The 13,858-nt window shown below is 48.3% G+C and overlaps 1 protein-coding gene across 1 annotated transcript in view; it reads left to right on the top strand.

Moving 5' to 3' along the window:
* The window catches only part of BLOC1S3 (biogenesis of lysosomal organelles complex 1 subunit 3), a 53,776-nt gene extending 42,616 nt beyond the window's left edge, over window positions 1-11,160 (top strand). The window contains exon 4 of the transcript XR_010131985.1: window positions 7,290-11,160. The gene's annotated coding sequence lies outside the window, so the exon portion shown is untranslated. The remainder of the gene's footprint in view (window positions 1-7,289) is intronic.
* Window positions 11,161-13,858: the final 2,698 nt, after the last annotated feature.

Raw genomic sequence — 13,858 nt, forward strand, 5'->3', positions numbered from 1 at the left:
CTCAGGTGATCCACCCACCTCTGCCTCCCAAAGTGCTGGGATTACAGGTGTGAGCCACCGCGCCTGGCCGATTTTTTATTCTTTTTGAGGCAGGGTCTCACTCTGCCACCTTCCTAAGGTGCAGTGGCACGGTCATGGCTAACTGTAGCCTAGACCTCCTGGGCTCAGGCAGTCCTCCCACCTCAGCCACCCGAGTAGCTGGGACTACAGGTTCACACCACCATGCCCAGTTACTTTTTGTAATTTTACTAGAGACGGGGTTTTGGAATGTTGCCCAGGCTGGTCTTGAACTCCTGCACTCAAGTGATCTGCCCACTTCGGCCTCCCAAAGTGTTGGGATTATAGGCATGAGCCACAGGGCCCAGCCACAAATGTATATTTAATTTACATGGAAGCCTACTGTTCTCCTCCCTCCCTCCCTCCTTCCCTCCCTCCCTCCCTCCCTCCCTCCCTCCCTCTCTCCCTTCCTCCCTCCCTCTCTCCCTTCCTCCCTCCTTCCTTCCTCCTTCCTTCCTTCCTCAGAGTTTCTCTCTTGTTGGCCAGGCTGGAGTGCAATGGCATGACCTCAGTGCACTGCAACCTCCGCCTCCTGGCTTCAAGTGATTCTCCTGCCTCAGCCTCCTGAGTAGCTGGGATTACAGGTGTGCACCACCACGCTTGGCTAATTTTTGTGTTTTTAGTAGAGACGAGGTTTCACCATGTTGGCCAGGCTGGTCTCGACCTCCCAACTTCGGGTGATCCACCCTCCTTGGCCTCCCAAAGTGGTGGGATTACGGGCGTGAGCCACCGTGCCCAGCTTGCCTTTTTCAAGTAGTCATATGTCTTGGAGAGCATTCTAATCAGAATGAAAAACAGCTGAGCCATTCTGTTTACTTATACGGTGACCCAGCCATCTGCTAGTCATTCCCCTATTGATGATCATTCAGGGTGTTCCCTATTGTTTGTGACTACATGTGGTGTGGCAAAGAATATCTTTGAATATATTCATTTCCCACATGTATGGGTATCTTGGAAAGAAACACATTTCCAGATGTGGAGTTGTTGGGTCAAAGGGTGAGTACATTTTAAATTCTGTTAGGTGCTACTTTATTTTTTAATTTTTAATTTTTTTTGAGACAGGATCTCATTCTGTTGCCCAGGCATGGTGGCACATGCCTATGATCCCAGCTACTTGGGTGGCTGAAGCTCAAGAATTGCTTGAGCCCAGGAGATGGAGGCTGCAGTGAGCTGAGATCGCACCAGTGCAGTCTAGCCTGGGTGACATAGCGAGACTCTGTCTCAAATATAATGCAACATGGTCCAGGTGAGGCTGAGCTAGGAGGTCTGAGGTCAGGGTAGGTCTGACCCCTCTGGGTCGTCCTCAGTGTCCCACAGCACTGAGCCTGCCATGGAGGAGGTGCTAGGGGAATATTCCTGAGGGAATTTAGGGAAATGGGAGTGAATTTGATGAGCAGGAGGCAGGGGTCTTTGGGTAAGTGAGAGAATTGAAAAGGAAAAAACTCTTAGCTGGGCGCGGTGGCTCACGCCTGTAATCCCAGCACTTTGGGAGGCCGAGGCGGGTGGATCACAAGGTCAGGAGATCGAGACCATCCTGGCTAACACGGTGAAACCCTGTCTCTACTAAAAATACAAAAAATTAGCCAGGCATGGTGGCGGGCGCCTGTAGTCCCAGCTACTTGGGAGGCTGAGGCAGGAGAATGGCGTGAACCTGGGAGGCAGAGCTTGCAGTGAGCCGAGATGGGGCCACTGCACTCCAGCCTGGGCGACAGAGCAAGACTGTCTCAAAAAAAAAAAAAAAAATCAATTTTAGGAAAGTGTCTGAGAGAGATCAGTGACTCAGAAGAGTTTGAGTGGGGAACTGCTCAGAAGCCATGGCTTCTTGCAGGGGGCATGGTCCCACAGGGGCCCACGGGGTTTCCTGGGCACAGGGACCCAAGTGGGACCTCAGCAGGTGGGTGGGATGCTGGGATTGGAGGGGGCTGAGGGGTGTTCTTTCCTTTACTCCCTTATGGCTGCAGTGAGCTATGATCGTGCCACTGCACTCCAGCCTGGGTGACACAGTGAGACCTTATCTCAAAAAAAGAAAAAGAAGTCCAGGTGCGGTGGCTCACACTTGTAATCCTAGCACTTTGGGAGACCAAGGTGGGAAGATTTGCTAGAGCTCAGGAGTTCAAGACCAGCCTGGGCAACATGGCGAAACCCTGTCTCTACAAAGTAAACAAAAATTAGCTGGGTGTGGTGGCAGGTGCCTGTAATTCCAGCTACCTGGGAGGCTGAGGCATGAGAATCACTTGAACCCGGGAGGTGGAGGTTGCAGTGAGCTGAGATTGTGCCACTGCACTCCAGCCTGGGCAATGGAGTGAGACTCTGTCTCAACAACAACCACCACCAAAAAAAAAAAAAAAGAAGAAGAAGAAGAAGAAAAAGAATAAAAAAGATTTAGAGGCTGGGTGTGGTGGCTCCCCCTGTAATCCTAGCACTTTGGGAGGCCGAGGCGGGTGGATCACCTGAGGTCAGGAGTTCAAGACCAGCCTGGCCAACATGGTGAAACCCCATCTCTACTAAAATAAAAAAATTAGCCAGGCATGATGGTGGGTGCCTGTAATCCCAGCTACTCAGGAGGCTGAAACAGGAGAATTGCTTGAACCTGGGAGACGGTGGTTGCAGTGACCCAAGATTTCACCACTGCACTCCAGCCTGGGTGGCTGAGCGAGACTCCGTCTCAAAAAAAAAAAAGATCTAGAAAGGAGAGTTAGGGAGTCCATGAAAAATCTCTAGCCAGCCCTCCTGAAGCACTAGACAGGGGAACAAGTCAGAGTTTGCAGGAAAATCTGGGAAGTCAGGCATGTCCAACTATCAGAGTCATGGAAGGCTGTTGCCTCTGCATCTGGTGTTGAGCCCGAGGTCACTGGTGGTTAGCAGGGCAGAAAATTGAGAAGAGATAAACAGGAGTGTGGGGGAAACAAGGTCCCAAACATTTGCATCTGTCTCACCCTGCAGGGCAGAGCGAGAGCAAATGGGAACACCCTAATGCATCTGCATCTGTCTCTTCCCACATCTAAATAGAGCAACCGTCCAAGAAAAATACTGTGCTAAACTTCTTTCTTCCAGTTTTCATGCAATTTTCTCCTTTGGCCAACTCTAACTTAGAACCATATGGAGAAGGGGTTTTTTTGTTTGTTTGTTTGTTTTGTTTTGTTTTCAGAGTCTTGCTTTGTTGCCCAGGCTCTGGAGTGCAGTGGTGCGAGCTCGGCTCACTGCAACCTCCGCCTCCCAGGTTCAAGCAATTCTCCTGCCTCAGCCTCCCAAGTAGCTGGGATTACAGGCACCCGCCACCACGCTCAGCTAACTTTTTTGTATTTTTAATAGAGACAGGGTTTCGCCATGTTGACCAGGCTGGTCTTGAACTCCTGACCTCAGGTGATCCACCTGTCTCAGCCTCCCAAAGTGCTGGGATTACAGGCGTGAGCCGCTGCACCCAGCCAACTTCATCACTTTCAATATGTCGTGCCACTCTATCCTAGCCTGTGAGGTTTCCACTGAAGTCTGCTGCCAGACGTATTGGAGCTCCGTTGTATGTTTGTTTTTGTTTTTGTTTTTGAGACAGAGTCTCACTCAGTCACCCAGGCTGGAGTACAGTGACAAAATCTCGGCTCACTGCAACGTGCACCTCCCAGGTTCAAGCGATTCTCGTGCCTCAGCCTCCCGAGTAGCTGGGATTACAGGCATGAGCCACTGCGCCTGGCCTCATGCCTGGTTAATTTTTTTTGTATTTTTAGTCGAGACGGGATTTCACCATGTTGCCCAGACTGGTCTGTAACTCCTGGCCTCAAGTGATTCACCCGCCTCAGCCTCCCTAAATGCTGGGGATTACAGACGTGAACCACTGCACACGGCCTCCATTGTAAGTTATTTGTTACTTTTCTCTTGCTGCTTTTAGGACCCTTTCTTTATCCCTGATCTTTGGGAGTTTGATTATTAAATGCCTTGAAGGTAGTCTTTGGGTTAAATCTGCCTAATGTTCTATAACCTTCTCGTATTTGAATATTGATATCTTTTTCTAGGTTTGGAAAGTTCTCTGTTATTATCCCACTTAATAAACTTTCTATTCCAATCTCTCTACTTTCTCTTTACGGCCAATAAAACTCAGATTTTTCCTTTTTGTGGCTATTTTCTAGATCTTGTAGGTGTGCCTTATTCTCTTTTTTTTTTTTTTGAGATGGAGTCTTGCTCTGTCGCCAGGCTGGAGCACAGTGGCACGATCTTGGCTCACGGCAACCTCTGCCTCCCAGGTTCAAGCAATTCCCTGCCTCGGCCTCCCGAGTAGCTGGGATTACAGGTGCCTGCCACTACACCTGGCTAATTTTTTGTATTTTGGTAGAGATGGGGTTTCACCATGTTGGCCAGGATGGTCTCAAACTCCTGACCTCGTGATCCGCTTGCCTCGGCCTCCCAAAGTGCTGGGATTACAGGTGTGAGCCACTGTACCTGGCCTTTATTCTTTTTTATTTTTTCTTTTGTCTCCTCTGGCTGTGTCTTGTCCTGTCTCATCTCTTTTCTCTTCTGTTCTGTTCTCTTCTCTTCTCTCTTCTCTTCTCTTCTCCTCCTCTCCTCTCCTCTCCTCTCTTCTCTTCTCTTTTTGAGACAGAGTCTCACTTTGTCGACCAGGCTGGAGTGCAGTGGTGCAATCTTGGCTCACTACAACCTCCACTTCCTGCGTTCAATCAATTCTGGAGCCTCAGCCTCCTGAGTAGCTGGGATTACAGGCATGCACCACCATGCCCAGCTAATTTTTCTATTTTTAGTAGAGACAGGATTTCACTATGTTGGCCAAACTAGTCTCAAACTCCTGACCTCAGGTGATCCAACCACTTCAGCCTTTCAAAGTGCTGGGATTACAGGTATGAGCCACTGTGCCCGGCCTGACTGCATATTTTCAAATAGCCTGTCTTTGAGCTCACCAATTCTACAGGTTGATCAATTCTACTGTTCAGAGACTGATGCATTCTTCAGTGTGTCAGTTGAATTTTTTCTACTTAATTTTTTTTTTTTTTTTTTGAGACGGAGTCTCGCTCTCTCGCCCAGGCTGGGGTGCAGTGACATGATCTCCGCTCACTGCAAGCTCCGCCTCTCGAGTTCATGCCATCCTCCTGCCTCAGCCTTCCGAGTAGCTGGGACTACAGGTGCCTACCACCATGCCCGGCTAATTTTTTTGTATTTTTAGTAGAGATGAGGTTTCACCATGTTAGCCAGGATGGTCTTGATCTCATGACCTCGTGATCCACCTGCCTCGGCCTCCTGAAATGCTGGGATTACACATGTGAGACACCATGCCCGGCCCCTTTCTGCTTAATTTTTAAAAATTATTTCAATCTCTTTGGTTAATTTATCCGATAGGATTCTGAATCCCTTCTCTGTGTTATCTTGAATTTCACTGAGCTTCCTCAAAACAGCTGTTTTGAATTCTCCGTCTGAAAGGTCACATAGCTCTGTCACAATGGGGTTGGTCACTGGAGCCTTGTTTAGTTCACTTGGTGAGGTCATGTTTTCCTGGATGGTGTCAATGCTTGTGGATGTTCGTCAATGGCTGGGCATTGGCGAGTTCAGTGTTTATTGTGGTCTTTGTAGTCTGAGCTTATTTGAATCCATCCTTCTTCGGAAGGCTTGCCAGGAAATTGAGTGTTGTGAACTAAACTTTTGGTCACTGCAGCTGTATCTGCATTAGGGGGCACCCCAGGCTCAGTAATGCTGTGATTCTTGCAGCATCTTAGAGGTGCTGGCCAGGCGCAGTGGCTCACGCCTGTAATCCCAGCACATTGGGCAGCCTAGGCAGGCGGATCATCTGAGGTCGGGAGTTTGAGACCAGCCTGGCCAACATGGTGAAACCCTGTCTCTACCAAAAAATACAAAAATTTGCCAGGCATAGGGGTGGGCGCCTGTAGTCCCAGCTACTTGGGAGGCTGAGGCGGGAGAATCACTTGCGCATGGGAGGTGGAGGTTGCAGTGAGTGGAGATTGCAGCACTGCATTCCAGCCTGGGTGACAGAGTAAGACCCTGTCTCAAAAAAAAAAAAAAAAAAAAAAAAAGAAAGGAATCTTAGAGGCACTGCCTCAGTGGTCTTGGTTAAGATTCAGGAGAATTCCCTAAATTACCAGGCAGAAACTCTTCTTCTCTTCCCTTACTTTCTCCAAACAAACGCAGTCTCTCTATCTCTGCACGGAGCTGCCTGGGGCTGCTGGAGGGGTGACACAAGTACCCTTGTGGCCACCACCACTGGGACTGCACTGGGTCAGACCCAAAGCCAACACATCACTAGGTCTCACCCAGGGCCTGTGGCAACCACTACCTGGCTTCCACCAATGTTCACACAAGGCCCAAGGGCTCTTCGGCCAGCAGGTGGTGAAGCCTGCTGGGCTTGTGTCCTTCCCTTCAGGATGGTGAGTTCCCTCCTGGCCCAGGGCAGGTCCAGAAATGCCATCTGAGAGGCAGGGCCTGGAGACAGAAACCTTAGGAATCTACCTGGTGCTCTATTCTACTGTGGCTGAGCTGGCACCCAAGCCACAAGAAAAGGTCTTTCCTACTTGATATGGTTTGGCTGTGTCCCCACCCAAATCTCATCTTGATTTGTAGCTCCCATAATTCCCCTATGTTATGGGGGGGACCCAGTGGGAGATAAGTGAATCATGGGGGCAGTTTCCCCCATACTGTTCTTGTGGTATTGAATAAGTCTCATGAGATCTGATGGCTTTATAAGGGGAAACCCCTTTGGCTTGGTTCTCATTCTGTCTTGCCTGCCACCATGTAAGACATGCCTTTTGGCCAGGCATGGTAGCTCACGCCTGTAATCCCAGCACTTTGGGAGGCCGAGGCGGGCGGATCACAAGGTCAGGAGATCGAGACCATTCTGGCTAACATGGTGAAACCCTGTCTCTACTAAAAAATACTAAAAATTAGCTGGGCATGGTGGCGGGCGCCTGTAATCCCAGCTACTCTGGAGGCTGAGGCAGGAGAATGGCGTGAACCCGGGAGGCGGAGCTTGCAGTTAGCCCAGACTGTGCCACTGCACTCCAGCCTGGGCGACCGAGTGAGACTCCATCTAAAAAAAAAAAAAAAAAAAAAAAGACATGCCTTTCAACTTCTGCCATGATTGTGAGGCCTCCCCAGCCACGTGGAACTGGGAGTTCATTAAGCCTCTTTTTCTTTATAAATTACCCAGTGTCAGGTATGTCTTTATCAGCAGCATGAAAACAGACTAATACACCACTCTTCCCTCACTTTTCCTCACACAGGAGTCTCTCTCTGTGGCCACCACTGCTCCAGGCCCATGGCGGGTACTGCCTGGCTACTGCTGATGTTCACTCAAGGCCCAGGCCCTCTTCAGTCAGCTTGTGGTGAGTGCTGCCAGGCCTGGGTCTTTTCCTTCAGGGAAGATGGCTCCCCTCTGGCCCAGGGCAGGTCCAGAAATGCTGTGCAAGAGCCAAGACCTCAATTGGGGATGCCAGCAGCCGCTGGGTGCTCTACCCCACTGTGGCCAAGCTGGCATCCAAGATGCAAGACAAAGTCTCCTTTACTCTTTCCTCTCTTTTCCTCAAGCAGGAGTCTTTCCCCAGGGCCACCACAGCTGGGAATGCGCTGGGTCACACCTGAAATCAGCACGGCCCTGGGTCTCACCCAAGGCCTGCGGCGAGCACTCTCTGGCAACCACTGATGTTTATTCAAGGCCCAAGAGATCTTTAGTCAGCAAGTAATGAATCCTGCCAGGACTGGGTCCTTCGTTTCAAGGCAGCGGCTTCCCTTCTGGTCCAGGGTGTGTCCAAAAATGTCATCCAGGAGTTAGGGCCTGGAATGGGGGCCTCAGGACTCTGCCTGGTGCCCTATCCTCCTATGGCTGAGCTGGTATCCAAGTTGCAAAACAAAGACCTCTTGACTTTTCGTCTCCTCTTCTCAAGCAGAAGGAAGGAGTCTCTCCCGGAACTGCAAGCTATACTGCCTGGGGTTTGGGGCTCGGGGGCTCAAGCACTCCCTTGGCTGCCTCAGCCAATGTCTCAGTGGGCCTCATGCCCTCCAGGTCCACTTGTTCTGAGCCCAGCAAGGCACCAGGACTTGCCCAGGAATTGCAGTCCTTGTGGCCTGACTGCCTTTCAAGTTTATTTATTTATTTATTTATTTATTCGAGATGGAGTCTTGCTGTTGTCCGGGCTGGAGTGCAATGACGTGCTCTTGGCTCACTGCAATCTCTGCCTCCTGGGTTCAAGCGATTCTCCTGCCTCAGCCTCCTGAGTAGCTGGGATTACAGGCGTGCGCCACCATTCCCGGCTAATTTTTGTATTTTTAGTAGAGACGGGGTTTCACCGTGTTGGTGAGGCTGGTCTCGAACTCCTGACCTCGTGATCTGCCTGCCTAAGCTTCCCAAAGTGCTGGGATTACAGGCATGAGCCACCGCGCCCAGCCTCAAGTTGATTTAGGGTCCCAGAGCACTTTGGCCCGCAGTGGCTAGGCATGCCAGAACTCAGGTTCTCACCACTAGAATGGATGATTTCCCTCTGTCTAATGATCATTTAAATGCTCCCTCCGTGGGTGGTGTCTGATTTCTGCCCCATGTTGCTTTCCGCTGTAATAGAACAGCGCTGAGTTCCAATGCAAAGCCTCAATCAGTCACTGAGCTCTCCCTACCCCAAATGCACAGATTCTCTCTGCTTGCCATCTGACTGCTGCCAGGAGATGTGGGAGGGGTGGCATTTTGGGGTGGCACCTCACCCCAAAAGCCCATTGGCTTAAAATAGCCGTCCCATCCCAAAATCTCAGACCACCCCAAAAGCTCATTGGCTTAAAATAGCAGTCAAATATTACATCTCATGGTTCAGTGGGTTAAGTGGGTTTAACCAGTCAATTCTTTTTTTCTTTTTTTTTTTTTGAGATGGAGTCTCACTATGTCGCCCAGGTTGGAGTGCAGTGGCGCGATCTCGGCTCACTGCAATCTCTGCCTCCCTGGTTCAAGCAATTCTCCTGCCTCAGCCTCCTGAGTAGCTGGGATTACAGGTGCTGGCTACCACACCCGGCTGATTTTTGTTTTGCCTTTTTTTTTTTTTTTTTTTTCTGAGATGGAGTTTTGCTCTTGTTGTCCAGGCTGGAGTGCAGTGGTGTGATCTCGGTTTACTGCAAACCTCTGCCTCCTGGGTTCAAGCGATTCTCCTGCCTCAGCCTCCCGAGTAGCTGGGATGACAGGCACCCACCACCACGCCCCAGCTAATTTTTTTGTATTTTCAGTAGAGACAGGGTTTCACCATGTTGGCCAGGCTGGTCTTGAACCCCTGACCTCAGGTGATCCATGTGCCTCAGCCTCCCAAAAGGCTGGGATTACAGGTGTGAGCCACTGCACCCTGCCAAATGAGCCAATGATTGGGTGGAGTTTCTCAACTAGTTGCATTCAGATGGCAGCTGGGGCTGGAGTCATCCAAAGGCTCAGCTGGGCTGGAAATCCAAGATGGCGTCTTACATGTCTGACATCTCAGTTGGGATGGCTAGATCAGCTGCGGCTGACCAGTTATCTATCTCTCTCTCCATGCAGCCTCTTGCCATGCCCAGCTTCAGCTTCTGCATAGCATGGCAGTCTCAGGATATTCAGAATTTTTTTTTTTTCCCAGATGGAATCTCACTCTGCCACCAAGGCCAGAGTGCAGTGGCATGATCTTGGCTCACTGCAGCCTCCACCTCCAGGGTTCAAGCGATTCTCGTGCCTCAGCCTCCTGAGTAGCTGGGATTACAGGCATGCACCACCATGCCCGGTTAATTTTTTTGTATTTTTAGTAGAGACAGGGTTTCTCCATGTTTGCTAGGCTGGTCTCAAACTCCTGACCTCACGTAATCCCCCCGCCTTGGCCTCCCAAAGTGCTAGGATTACATGTGTGAGCTGCCATGCCTGGCCGAAAATAATAGATTTATACCTAACCATACTAATTGCATTGACTCTAAATTATGTAAACATCCAATTATAAGACAGAGATTTCAGACTAAATGAAAAAGCATGACCCAACGCTATGCTGCCCACAGGAAATTTTGTGTGTGTGTGTGAGACGGAGTCTTGCACTGTCGCCCAGGCTGGAGTACAGTGGCATGATCTCAGCTCACTGGAACCTCCACTTCCCGGGTTCAAGCAATTCTCCTGCCTCAGCCTCCCAAGTAGCTGGGATTACAGGCGCCCACCACCACACCCGGCTAATTTTTTGTATTTTTAGTAGAGATGAGGTTTCACTATGTTGGCCAGGCTGGTCTCAAACACCTGACCTTGTGATCTACCTGCTTCAGCCTCCCAAAGTGCAGGGATTACAGGCATGAGCCCTGCACCTGGCCAAAATACACTTTAAATAGAAAGACGTTCTGTACAAAAGTTAACTCAAAATGGACCACATCACTAAATGCAAAACTTAACATTTCTAGAAGGAAACATAGGAGAAAATCTTTGTGACCCTAGATGATGCGAAAGTTCATTATGTACAAGCATGATCATAAGAGAAAACCTTGATAGATTAGATTCCATCAAAATTAAAAACTTCTGCTCTTCAACAAACATTATTAAGAGAATGAAAAGATAAGCCAAACAGTGGGAGAAAATATTTGCAAATTACATACTTGATAAACAACTAGTATCCAAATATTTTAAGAACTCTTAAAAGTCAATAGCTAGAAAACAAACAACCCAATTATTTAAAAAGGGCAAATGATTTGAATAAACACTTCACTAACGAAGATATGCAGATGACAAACAAGTACACAAAAAGCTGCTCGACATCCTCAGTCGTTAGGGAAATGCAAATGAAAACCACAACATCACTCTCCACCTATTAGAGTGGTTATCATGGAGAAAAGAGGCAGAGTGATTGCTTGAGGCCAGGAGTTTGAGACCAGCTTGGGCAACATACAGAGATACCGTCTCTACAAACATAAAAATTAGGGGCCGGGCACAGTGACTCACGCCTGTAATTCCAGCACTTTGGGAGGTCGAGGCGGGCGGATCACCTGAGGTCAGGAGTTCGAGACCAGCCTGGCCAACATGGTTAAACCCCGTATCTAGTAAAAAAATATATATACCAAAAATTAGCCGGGCATGGTGGCGTATGCCTGTAATTCCAGCTATTTGGGAGGCTGAGGCAGGAGAATTGCTTGAACCCCGGAGGTGGAGGTTGCAGTGAGTTGAAATCCCATCATTGCACTCCAGCCTGGATGACAAGAGTGAAACTCTCAAAAAAAAAAAAGAAAAAAAAAATCTATTATTTTCATGGTTTTTGCTGATTCATCTGGTGATTGTTCTCTTTTTCCACCTTCTTTTGGATTAATCAAGTTTTTTTTTGTTTTGTTTTGTTTTTTTTTTTTTTTTTTTTTGAGCAAGGATCTCACTCTTGCCCAGGCTGGAGTGCAGTGGTGTGATCATGGCTCACTTCTGCCTCAAACTCCTGGACAAAGTGATCCTCCTACCACAGCCTCTCCAGTAGCTGAGACTATAGGCGTGTGCCCCCACACCTAGTTAATTTTTTTTTTTTTTTTTTTAGTAGAGATGGTGTCTCATGTGCTGCCCAGGCTGGACTCGAACTCCTGGGCTCAAGTGATTCCTCCCGCCTTGGCCTCCCAAGGGGCTGGGATTATAGGCGTGAGCCACTATGCCTGGCTGGATTAATCAAGTAATTTTTTTATGATTCCATTTTATCTCTTTTGTAGGCTTATTAGCTATAGCTCTTTGTTTTATTATTTTATTTATTTATTTATTTGAGAGTTTCACTCTTGTCACCCAAGCTGGAGAGCAGTGGCACGACCTAGGATCACTACAACCTCTGCCTCCCGGGTTCAAGTGATTCCCCTGCCTCACTCAGCCTCCAGAGTAGCTGGGATTATAGGCGCCTGCCACCATGCCCAGCTAATTTGTTTTAGTAGAGATAGGGTTTCACCATGTTGGCCAGGCTGGTCTTGAACTCCTGACCTCAAGTGATCCACCCGCCTCAGCCTTCCAAAGTGCTGGGATGACAGGTGTAAGCCACCGCGCCCAGCTATTTTATTTTTTTTTGAGACAGAGTCTCACTCTGTCGCCCAGGCTGGAATGCAGTGGCACGATATCGGCTCAGTGCAATCTCTGCCTCCCGGGTTCAAGTGATTTTCCTGCCTCAGCCTCCTGAGTAGCTGGGACTACAGGTGCCCGACACCAAGCCTGACTAATTTTTGTATTTTTAGCAGAGATGGTGTTTCGCCATGTTGGCCAGGCTGGTCTCGAACTCCTGACCTAAGGTGATCCACCTGCCTCGGCCTCCCAAAGTGCTGGGATTACAGGCGTGAGCCACCGCACCTCGCCTGCCTTGTTTTTTTAATGGTCACTGTAGAGTTTATAGTCCACATCTTTAACTTCTCGCAGTCTACATTCAAGTGCTACTGCACTCCACACTCCAGTGTGGGTGACAGAGCGAGACTCTGTCTCAGAAAAAAAAAAAAAAAAAAAAAACTAGCTGGGCGTGATAGCGCACACCTATAGTCTCACCTACTTGGGAGGCTGAGTCACGAGAATTGCTTGAACCCAGGAGGTGGAGGTTGCAGAGAGCTGAGATCACACCACTGCACCCCAGCCTGGGAGACAGAGCGAGACTCCATTTCAAAAAATTTAAAAAATTTTTTGCCTAGTGCTACACATAGGAATGTGCAGGTGCACACGCATACACCTGCATACACACACATGTGCACAGGTACACATAGGAGTGAGTAAAACCAGTGAAATTGGAAGATTAAGGTCTTAGAATTGAACTAATGTCAATGTCCTGTTTTGATGTTGTATTACAGTTATATAAGATGTTAGCATCAGAGGTAAGCGGACGAAGGGCAAACAAGACCACCATGTACTCTTTATTTATTTATTTTTTTTTGAGATGGAGTCTTGCTGTGTCACCCAGGCTGGAGTGCAGTGGCGAGATCTTGGCTCATCGCAACCTCTACCTCCTGGGTTCAAGCGCTTCTTCTGCCTCAGCCTTCCAAGTAGCTGGGATTATAGGCGCCTGCCACCACGCCCAGCTAAGTTTTGTATTTTTAGTAGAGACAGGGTTTTGCCATGTTGGCCAAGCTGGTCTCAAACTCCTGACCTCGTGATCTGCCCGCCTTGACCTCCCAAAGTGCTGGGATTACAGGCGTGAGCCACCACACCCAGCCTCTCTTTTTGTAACTTCTTATGAATCTATAATCTCTTAGAAATAAAAATAATCAGTCGGGTGCCATCGCTCTTACCTGTAATCTCAGTACTTTGGGAGGCCGAGGCGGGTGGATCATTTGAAGTCAAGACTTTGAGACCAGCCTAGCCAACATGGCAAAACGCTGTCTCTGCTAAAAATACAAAAATTAGCTGGGTGTGGTGTCGGGCGTCTGCAATCCCAGCTACTCAGGAGGCTGAGGCAGGAGACTGGCTGGAACCTGGGAGACGGAGGTTGCAGTGAGCCAAGATCCTGCCACTGCACTCCAGCCTGGGTAACAGAGTGAGACTCTGTCTCAATTAAAAACAAATAATAAATAAAATAAAAATAATAATTTTATATTTGTATTCTTTTTATGATTACAAAGTTGTAATCATAAAAATAATACAAATACAAAATGATCAGTTTAGTAATCATACAAATTACAAAAGAATAAAGGAGATAGATGGAATATTAAAATTTTATTGAATTAAGTTAAAAGAAGGCAGGAAAAAGGTAACTGGAGAAAAACAACAACAACAAAAAAAACCAGAAGGGACAAATGAAATGCCAGATGGTAAACTTATGCCCAATTATTTCCATAATTACAAATAAATGTAAAGAAATTCAACACTCCCATTAAAAGGTAGGGATTGGATAAA

The sequence above is a fragment of the Gorilla gorilla genome, chromosome 20 (assembly GCF_029281585.2).
Source record: "Gorilla gorilla gorilla isolate KB3781 chromosome 20, NHGRI_mGorGor1-v2.1_pri, whole genome shotgun sequence".
NCBI classification, from domain to species: domain Eukaryota; kingdom Metazoa; phylum Chordata; class Mammalia; order Primates; family Hominidae; genus Gorilla; species Gorilla gorilla.